Here is a 10,934-nt window from a genome sequence, read left to right as displayed (position 1 = left end):
ACCTTTAATTAAGTTGTTGTGTTTGGGACCCACCAGACAGAACAGAACAGAAAATGCTCTTAGACTTAAAAAATTGAATTTTCCAAAGGGTTCTGGCTCTGCTTCCCAAGAAATCAGTGAGGCCACCACAGGGCTGTGTTTTGAGGGAAGTGTTCAGGTCCCAGCATCCACAGGGAAGTATTTCAGGGGACAAGGGAAGTATTCCAGGGGAAGATCTCCCATTTGGAATGAGGTTTCCCCGGAGCCTTCTCTTCTCCAGGCTGAACACACCCCCCCCTCCCCCCCAGGGTTTTTCCAGTTCCTCATGGATGTAAATTTTCCCCACAGCAGAAGCTGAGAGGGAAGGAGAGGGAAAGGTAAGGGCAGAGAAATTCCCAGTAGGGAAGAGTGGAAAAAAATAGGAAAAAACAGGAAAAAATAGGAAAGAAATAGGAAAAAAAATTGGGAAAAAAAAGATTAAATTTTAAATTTACCAAGGAGTGAATCTACAAGTTAATGTGACCCTTCCTGAACTCTCTGAACTCCTTCCCTGAAGGCTTTTCCTGCCCTTCCCTCCCTTCCAGCCCTCCTGCTCCTGCCCTGGGAGCCACTGGAGCCTGGCCTTATATTGGGTTCCAAATTGGAAGATGAAGGCCTGGCTGACGTCTCCATGAGCTCACCACGTCCAGCCCCCGGGGGTGACAAGCCTGGGAGAGCCCCTGAGCTGACAGGGAGGAGTGGGGTGGTGTGAGGGGAAAGACCAATGTGGACCATCCTGGGAAAAGTCCCTCTGGAAGAAGGAGTCAGACTCTGAGTCAAAAGGGAGGATTTTGCTGGTCTGGGCTGATTTTCCTTTGGCTTTTCATGGGTTTTTTTAAATAAAAAGCTGTGGGAGGGGGTGAGGAAGAGTTGGGATTGTGTGGCAGCCCTGAGCAGCTGAAGGGATGCTCCTCTGCTCTTATCTTCAGCCACGTTATCAAGGCAGAGAGCAAGGGAAAGAATAAACAAAAAAAAAAATTAATTGTTACCCGAAGGAGCAAGTAAACCAGGAAATTAATTCATGAATGGAATCTGGGAATGTCCTGAGTGGGAATAAACCCACAGGGATCATCCAGTCCAAGCCCTGGCCCTGCACAGACACCCCAACAATCCCTGGTATCCCTGGCAGCGCTGTCCAAACGCTCCTGGAGCTCTGGCAGCCTTGGAGAAGAGAAGGATGTGTGGAGACCTCACAGCACCTTCCAGGGGCTGAAGGGGCTCCAAGGAAGCCAGAGAGGGATTCTGCATCAGGAACTGGAGTGCCAGGAAAAGGGGGAATGGCTTCAAATTAACAGAGTGGGTTTGGATGGGATATTGGGCAGGAATTCCTCCCTGGGAGGGTGGAGAGGTTGAGTTTTCCCAGAGCAGCTGGGGCTGCCCCTGGATCCCTGGCAGTGCCCAAGGCCAGGCTGGACATTGGGGCTGGGAGCAGCCTGGCACAGTGGGAGGTGTCCCTGCCATGGCAGGGGGTAGGAACGGGATGAGCTTTAAGATCCCTCCCAACCCAAACCAGTCTGGGATTCGCTGAAGTGTCTCCCGCAGGACAGGGGTATCTGCATTGATCCTGAAGCAGGAATTCTGGGGGATGGGGCTGTTGGGAAGAGCTCCTGGGTTCACAGAGTTTGCAGGCAAACCTGGAGCTGCCACCAGTGCCACCTACAAGGAGCTGAGCGTGGGACGGACAGAACGAGAGCAGGAACACCTGTGAGCCCCTCCTGGCGTGTGGCACCACCTGCCCCTTCCACCCTCACCCTCTGAGGGACCTCACACTCATTTTCTCCCACCAAACCTCTCAGAGACAGAATTGCAGTGGCCTCAGAGTGGGGCTGGCATCCACACCCCTCTGGAGTACAGGAGCCCATTTTTCCTGGGAAATGGGATTCAGTCTGCAGCTCCTCAGAGGGGCAGCTCTGATCTCTGCTCCTGGGACAGGGACAGCACCCAGGGAGCGGCTGGAGCTGGGCCAGGGCAGGCTCAGGCTGGAGAGCAGGGAAAGGTTCTTCCCCCAGAGGCTGCTGGGCACTGCCCAGGCTCCCCAGGGAATGGGCACGGCCCCGAGGCTGCCAGAGCTCCAGGAGCGTTTGGACAGCGCTGCCAGGGATGCCCAGGCTGGGATTGCTGGGGGGTCTGGGCAGGGCCAGGGCTGGATTTCGTGATCCCTTCCACTCAGGATATTCCGTGATTTACTTTTGAAAATATTCACCTTATTTCAAGCAGGAAGAAACACTCCAAAAAGGGTTTTTTTTGGGAATGGAGACAATGGGATTTCTGACTTCTTCAGGTAGGACAGCGACCTAAAACAGAAATGAAATAGAATTAAAAATAGGAAAAAGTCCTGCTGCAGGGAACAGCTGCACCCCCAATGTCTGGGAATCGCCCCTGTAAAGAGATTATTGTTCATCCTTTGACATCCAGAGCCATTCCCCAGCTCAGCAGCCTTGGTTTCATTCTGGGCATTATCCTAAATCCGATTTTTTGAAGAGAAATGGGATTATTCTCTGAGAGTTCATCATGATTAACTTAATTGAGTGAATTAAGGGACAAAAGACACCGAGTGATTCCTGGTCCCTCGGTCTCCCATGGAGGCAGTGACTGGAATTTGCTGTTTTCCTCAGGAATTCACTGCATGGTGCCTGTCCTTCTCTCAGCAAGTGAACAGGAATCAGGAATTCTTTTTCCTTTGGGATCACTAATTCCTACGGGTGTGTTTGCAGCAATGTATTTGTTCTTTAGGGAACCACTGCTGACAGAAAATTCTGTATTTTATTTATGGAGAATTCGTGTGGATTTCTCCTCACTTGGCCTTGACCACCCAAACTTGAAGGAGTTTTCCTCAAACTTTCCCATTTTGAATTTCTTTCTTCTGTGTTTTACTCTTTTTGTTTCATTTCCAGCCAAGTTCAATCTCCAAAGACCTTTCTCTTTTTACTTTCATGCTTTTGATTACAACAGTTTTTATATTTTCCAGCATCTCAGCCTAAATTTAGAGATCCTGATGCCAAAATTAGTGGTGGTTTTCTCTTTGATATTGAATCATCTGGGCCTGCAGAGCCAAATAATTGAAATTTTCTTCAGCCCTCTTAATTCTTCTGTGAAAAAACACTTTTTTGAGCAGTCTAGACTTAGACTTAGAACTAGTTTTAAGTCTAGAATGGTTGTTATGCTTTGTTTTGGCATTAAATATCAGGCAAGGATCATCTCTTTGATCTGGGCATGGACAGAGCGTATCCAGCCCATGGAAATTCTGTATCAATATAAAATTAGATCATTAATAATCATAATTAGGAGGGGGAGAGTGATGAGTTTGGATTCCTCACGTGGATCTTTTATCCCACTGACCTTGGAGATGTTGGGATGTGGCTTTTCCTTCCTGGCTCTGCTGCTCTGCAAATGGAAAAATATTTGGAAGTCTGGTTTTGGTGCCTCAGCCTCTGCTTTATTTCCCCTTTCAGGACACCTCACTCCAGCCAAATTTTCCTTTGTCTCACAGCCTCCAGAAAGAAAAAAAGAGGGAAAAAGAGAGGTTTTCTCCAAATTACAACAGGAGCAACGGAAGGGTGAGGAGAAAGGATCCAAAAAAAGGGGGGAAAGCCACTGTTCCCGCTGTCTGGATGTCCAAAAGAAAGCAGCCAGCCCTGCCAGCAAAATCCTAAGGAAAAGGAATAAATGACATCCCTCTGGTGCCCCTGGAAGTGCAGAGGATCCAGCTGTGCTCCTGTTCTGCTTCCAGTGAAACAGCTGCCAGATTTGTCCTGTCCTGGAGGCAGAACACATCAGGCTCAGGGAAAATCCAGGTGCTCGGATGGATCCTGGAAACCCCACAGCAGGAGGAGAGCAGAGGGAAAGAAAACACAGCTTCCTTCTGGGATAAAAATAGATGGGCGTGCACAGGCACTGAAAATCCCTGGCTTCTGTTTGGTTTTGCTCTTGGATTTCTTTTTATTCCCTCTCACCTTGCTGCTTCCCTCTCCCATCCCAAATGGTTTCCCACCAAAGCCCAGCTCTCTTCCAAGACATTTTCAACTTAAAAATTAAAAAAAACAAAACAAAAAAACCACCCCTAAATTAAAAGTTATTTCCCAGTGTACAACCCAGCAAATTCCCTTAAGGAAAACCTGGATATTTAATTTTGACGTGGAAGCAAAATCAGGTTTTCTTTTCCACTGGGAATGGAAAACTGCACCAACAGGGATCCACGTGGTGCTCTCCTGCTCACACACATCCACACACGCTCCCAAATCCCTGCAGCTTGGAATTGCCACTCCAGAAGTGCAGTTGTGCCAGCAGGAATCTTAAATCTTGGGATAACACAGCAAAATAAATTCTCCCTTGGCGTTGCTCCGTTCAGCTCAACCAATTGAACATTCCCAGGTTTTCAGTAGCCCTGAGTGCTCTTTTGTTTTTCCAAGCTCGGAATGCCATGAGGATGAACCAGTGGATCCATTGGAAGAGCTAAAAATGGGCAGAAATTGCTTTGGAGGAACAGGCATGGAGGGATCGGGCTGGAAACTTCTCCACCTTTGCTTCCTAGAAGTCTTCACCACCAATTTTCTTCAAATTAACCAAATTTTCTTCAAATTAACAAAAAAAACCCAGAGGCAAATTCAAACTGGGAGGAGTTGGGAAGATTTTTTAGCTGGAATGGGAGGCTGGGGAGCTGTGGCACCCACCCAGCTGCAGCCTAACTCCCATGAACAGCACAGCAGTGGCTGTTTTCCCAGGAAAAGCATCTCCAGTGGAAAGAAATTGGAGTGAGTTCCCCACAGCCCCCCAGGAATCAGCTCAGGGGGTGGGATTTGGGATTGGCAGCTCCCAACATGGAGAAGAGCAGTGCCCATAAAGGGTCAAGAGTTTTTCCTGGGATCCAAAGTGTTGTTCACAATTCCTGTGGAAAGCCAGGGATCCCAGCCTGGGATTTTACACATTAGGAACAGGAAAGAGGATTTTTCCTCAGCGTTAAAAATTCCAAAAACTTTGCGCTCACCTTCAGTGTTGGGATTTTACGTTTTCCTTGTTGGGTCCCATGGAGAAGTCTGGTTTGGTAGGGAATGGAAAGGACAAATGAAAATAGAAGGGATTAAAAGTCCCAGCTCCCACCCCAACACTGGAGAATCACATAGCAGAGAGATATCATGGAATCATGGGATGGGTTGGGTTGGGGGGGAATTTAAATCCCACCCAGTGCCACCCCTGCCATGACAGGGACACCTCCCACTGTCCCAGGCTGCTCCAAGCCCCAATGTCCAGCCTGGCCTTGGGCACTGCCAGGGATCCAGGGGCAGCCCCAGCTGCTCTGGGAATTCCATCCCAGCCCTCCCCACCCTCCCAGGGAACAATTCCTGCCCAACATCCCATCCAGCCCTGCCCTCTGGCACTGGGAAGCCATTCCCCCTTTTTCCTGTCCCTTCAGCCCCAGAGAACCTCCATCTATTTTTGCAAACATGGATTGAGCAGGGTGAAAGAAGTTTTTATTCCTCTGCCAGCTCTTGTCAGCCATGGAAGTTCTTTTTCCCTCCCAGGATTCATCTGGAGATGCATTCTCAGGAGAATCCAACCCCTTGGAGCTGTGACCTCGTGCCATGGGCACGCACTTGGCTCCTACCCCATGCTGGTCCCAGCTCCCCGGTGGAGACAGCGAGTCTGGGAGCATTTTCCTCTCAGATAGCATCCTTTGGAATCATTTTATTCCTCATATAGACACAGCTCCTCACTGAGGCCCTGTTCTCCCAAATATTTATGCCCATGAGTAATTTCAGGAGCATTGGGAACGAGCTGAGGGGGCCAAATCCTGCCTTCACAGCAGGAAATCCTTTTCCAAGAGTTACATCCACACTCCAATGCCTTTTGCAGCAAGGCTGGACTTCAGGATGTGCTCAATTTTTGGAAGTGAAGGATGAGAATTTCCTCACTGGCTGGGTCTGGTTTTATTTGCTGTCAATTGACAGATATTTGGTGAGGCTTGCCCAGATTCTTTGTGTAAAATTTACAGTTAAATACTTTGATTTTGGATTATATTTGCAGTTCTTCCTCCTTCTAAAAATAATCAAAGCCACGACAGCCATGATTCTCTATTTGTTGCATATAAAAAGACAACAGCACTGAGGTGTGAAAAATCAGCTTTTTCCTCAACTTTATAAAAGTTTTATGAGTTATAAAAACCCTGAAACAATCCATTTTCTGCTGGAAATGATGACTGGAGCAAAACTAACAGGTGTTAATAATACTTCTGACAACAGGGAACATGGAAATCCAACTCAGCTAAAAATGCGCACTTTTGATTTCTTCGTATTCCATGGCTAAAACCTTGGTTTTCTGGGATGAACCAGGAGATTTTAGGGATTCTGTGTGAGTTTTTCCCTCAGACTGCGAGGTTTTAGCAGGAAATGTGTTTGCATTTAGGAGCAAGTTCTTACAGGGCTCACACCACATCCTCAGTGGTGTAAAGTGGCAGAGGCCTAAAGGAGCTGATTTCATAAAATCAAACACAAACCCCCACATTTCTGGTTTGGATTGGGTCGTTCAGCTCAGCCTAATGGGAGTTTATTGATGCAAGGAGCAGAAAACCAGGAAAAAAAGGGCAAATCCCCTCAGTTCACCTGGTTAGGCCGGGTGTTCCAAGCAGGCCTTTGATCATGGATCCCGGGGAATCCGCTAATGATGGCATTCCCAGGAAACACCTCTGTCTGCTGCAGTCCCTTCACTGAACCCCAATCCTGTGAGCCCAGCACATCCCATGGATTTGAAGCCCATCCTAAGCAATCCCTGTGGATCTGAGGTGGGAATTTGGCCAGCAAAGCTTTCCCTGCACTGGTCCAGGCCACATCTTTCCCTGTGTGGGACACTGGGAGCCATAAACTTCTTCCCTATGTTTCTCACCTTGGTTTCACCCTCCTTGCTTGGAAAAGGCAGGAAACAAACCAAACTGAGGTGTTCTAACTCGTTTGGGATATGAATTTATGGACTGGGAGACCTGGGGGTGTTTACCTGGAGAAAAGATGGGTCTTGGGAGAACACAGAGCTCCTTTCAGGGCCTAAAGAGGGTTAAAACAGGAGGGAGAGGGATTTTTTTTATAGGGATAAACAGTGAACAGGATAAGGGGGAATGGTTTTAAACTACCAGAGGGCAGGGCTGGATGGGAGATTGGGCAGGAATTGTTCCCTGGCAGGGTGGGCAGGCCCTGGCACAGGGTGCCCAGAGCAGCTGGGGCTGCCCCTGGATCCCTGGCAGTGCCCAAGGCCAGGCTGGACATTGGGGCTGGGAGCAGCCTGGCACAGTGGGAGGTGTCCCTGCCCATGGAATCCCATTCCATGGTTCCATGACTAACCATGACTTCCCATGGCTTCTCATTTCTCTGCTAACGAGGCCCTGTCGGTGCGTGTCCCATCAGAGGTGCTGATAAGCGAGGCCAGCCCTGCTGATTGTGTGAGCTCTTCACAGGGGACAACACAAACACAATCAGCAACTCCAAATAAATACCCCGAGCTGGGATCTGATCTGATCCTGGGATTTGATTCCTTGCCTGGCTGAACACATCCAGCTGTGACATCCCTGTTTCCCCTTCAATCCAGGCTGTGACTCAGCAGTGGCCCAAGAGATGAATGCTGACCCCAAATCCTCCCTTTTCTGCCTTAACTGTTTGTTCCCAACTGTGGGAATTATTTCCTGGGATTGGTGATGGATGATTCAGTGCTATCCAGGGAATCCCCTTGAACCCCACATGGATTGACTCATCCCATTGCTCATTGGGCCCACCTGCTCAGGGCATAACTGTGGTGTAAATCCACACTCCCTTACATGGATGAGATTCCCAGCTGGAATGGCACATGGTGCCTGCTGGCAGCATGGGACTGGGGTTGTTTGTTGGCCTTGGATTTGTTTATCATGACACCAGTTGGGAGCACTTCTAAATTAGTGTTGATTGATTGTGATTTAGTTTTAAAATATTCCTAATATTCCTCCTGAGGAAAAGAGGGAGAATCAGTTGGTGAAGCTGAAGCCAAACTAGAAGGGATTAAAAAGGACAAGAAGAATTTCTCCATGGAAAGGGTGGTCAGGCCTTAGAAGGGGCCACCCAGGGAGGTTTGGAGTTCCTGGAGGTGTCCAAGGAATGACTTGAAGAGAGGAGAGAAAAAGGAGAGAAAGAAATAAATCCAAATCTCTTGGGTGGAAAACTTACAGATGGATCAGGACAACTCTGATAGGAATAAAACAGAAATCCATGGATGGCACCAGGAGGCATCCATCTTGGGAAAGATCCCAATCCTTGTGCTCCATGTAAATCATCCTTCACAGCAAATGTGGAGCCTCCCAGGTTTTCCATCAGGGAATCTTCCCTGGAGGCTTTTTGAGGCTCTGAGGAAAATGAGACCAAAACATGAGAATTGGCAAACTTTTACCTCAGAGAAATCTGATTCATCCTCCCTGAGATCTCAACTTGATTGATTAATTGCCAAACCTAAAACTTTAGAGTGGGAGTGAAATTTTTGGACATTTTTCCTCAGTCTAAACTAAAAGTAAATTAGGGGAAAACTCCAATTGAATTCATTTAGGCCAATGATGGGCAGTTCTGAAAATCCCACAGGAGGGTCTGTGGGGCAGGGACTGTGCTCTGCTCTGCCTCGGTGCCTTCCCAGCATTGCTGGGACATTGCTGGGATACATTTGGGCTTGTGCAATGTGGTTTTCCATATCTTTGGCCCTCTCTCCTTCCAGAAAAAGAGTAGAGGAGGAAGGCACTCAAATATTCAATGAAGGAATTTTTGTCTTGGATTTTAACTTAATTTAAGGACAGATCAGTGCTACCAAACTGTTGCGGTGGCCAAGCAACACAACACCAAACCTGGCTAACAAAATCTAATAATTTAGGGGGGTTTTTTCCTCTTTTTATTCCTATATTTAAAGGCTATAGGTTTTTTTTCTTCCTATATTTAACTTAACAAATCAACCAAAGCTGGTAACTCCAGTCGATCTCCAGAAAAAATAAACCAAGAAGTGCAGTGGAGGCACCGCTGCAGGACAATTCCTCCAGCTTGAGGGTAACCCTGAGAGCTGGGTGAGTTTTTTAAGATGACTGCAGTACTTTAAAGTAAAGATTTCCCACTACAAGCAAGCTGCAGCAGCTAAATATATCCTTCCTGTTTATACTGTGTGTGATTTCAGCCCAAGCTCCAGCCTAGAGAACAAAAAGCAGCTCTGGCCACTCAGCTGAAGCAGCAGCACCCCAGGCCTGGTGAGTAACAGCAGCATCATCTGACCAAAGCTGCAACCAAAGCCCTGCAGGCAAGCCCAGGGGCCAGCTGGAGATATCTGGGTCAAATCAGTTCTGTGGTTTAGTCCAAACTTCAGGGATGAGACAAAGATAATGTTCTTTTTCTCTCCTTTTTAGGGAAGTGTTTCCATTTGTAATGAGCTGTCGATTTTGGAGGGTGAAGAGGAGGTTTAGAGAGAACTTCTGGAGTGTCCAGGACATGTTTGGCTTTGACAAAGATTTTCCAGCTTCTCAGTTCATGACAGACTGAGAGCTGGATTTAGAGATCTCATGTTTAACCCTTCATTTAGGATTTTTATTCTCCCAATAATCCAGTTCAGAGCAAAGCCCTGCAGCCCAGTGAGATCCTCTGCATCCCACTCCCAGGGCTGCAATACAGGGATGCTCTGCTTTATTCCCTCCCCAAACCAGACATCCTCTGCGAGGAAAAGGTCAGAGGATGAGGATTTCTTTTTGTCAGCAGATGTGAGGAAACAAAACCTCTTAATAACCAATCCAAAAATGACCAGAGGCACTGTTTTGCAACACAGAATGTACAACCTAATAAATCCCAACCTCTCTGATGTAACATGGAGTTATTCCTTCCCTACCTCTCTTTTTGTCTCGGAGAAAAAGGTCAGTTTTGTATTTCCAAACCCACTCTCAAAGATTTCATGATTGTGCCATTGGCCAGAGTTCAAACAATGCAGGCAGGAAAGAATGTCCAGCTGTCAAGTGTAAACAGCACCGGGTACAGCTCAGAAGTGCCTCAGACAAATCAGTCGATGTCATCAGCTGCTTTTAATTAAGAGCAGACCAAATATCCTCTCCCCGCCCCCTCCCTCTTTCTTCTCCCGTTTTTTCTTCCCCCTCTTCAGTGCCTTGAAACACCAATGATTTGTGGGGTATTGTCCTGGTGGCGGCTGTCCTTGTGGAAGGAAGCAAATGAATTTGGGAAGAGGCCGACGCTGAGTTCAAAGCGGATTCCGACATCCCGACGAGGCCACAGATTGTAATCTTCCAGCCAGGTTGGATTTGTACCTTTCCCACTTTCTGCATGGAAAATCTGGCTCTGGGAACACAATCCCAGCGTGTTGTTTCATGTTGTTTCATATTCTCATTTGAATTGTTGTTTTCAAAGCAGATTTCAGGCTGACCACCCTGATCCACTGAGTTTTCCTGTGCCTTGTGCTAGAACCAGGCCTGGCAGGATGGAAATCTCTTTGCAGCTCATCCTATTTTTAGGGATGAGGCATTAATCAATATTTAGACTCTTCTGGGTGGGCCTGAGCAGGAGGCAACACAAAGGAATGGAGGAAAGATGTGGTGCACACGTTAATTGGGTTTATTTTTTTGTTTTACACTGGATTTTCCTGGTTCTGTGTTTTATTCTTGTTGCTGGTTCTCTTCTGAGCCTTCCAAAATTAATATTCTCCAGGAAATTTATTACAGCTAAGACACCTGAAAAAAAATTCCCTGTCATGGAATAATCATAAAATCATGGATGGTTTGGGGTGGAAAGGACCTTAAAGCTCATCCAGTTCCACCCCTGACAGATAAACAGGTGGGGAGTGGTTTTTAGTTCCTCAGTGTTGATGTTGTTGAAATTCTGCTTCTTGTGGAGACCAGGAATTGCTTCTGCTTCTCCACCAAAGGGTGAATTCTCCTC

The sequence above is a fragment of the Aphelocoma coerulescens genome, chromosome 1 (genome assembly GCF_041296385.1).
Source record: "Aphelocoma coerulescens isolate FSJ_1873_10779 chromosome 1, UR_Acoe_1.0, whole genome shotgun sequence".
Classification (NCBI taxonomy): domain Eukaryota; kingdom Metazoa; phylum Chordata; class Aves; order Passeriformes; family Corvidae; genus Aphelocoma; species Aphelocoma coerulescens.
Note: the sequence above shows the minus strand (reverse complement) of the source record.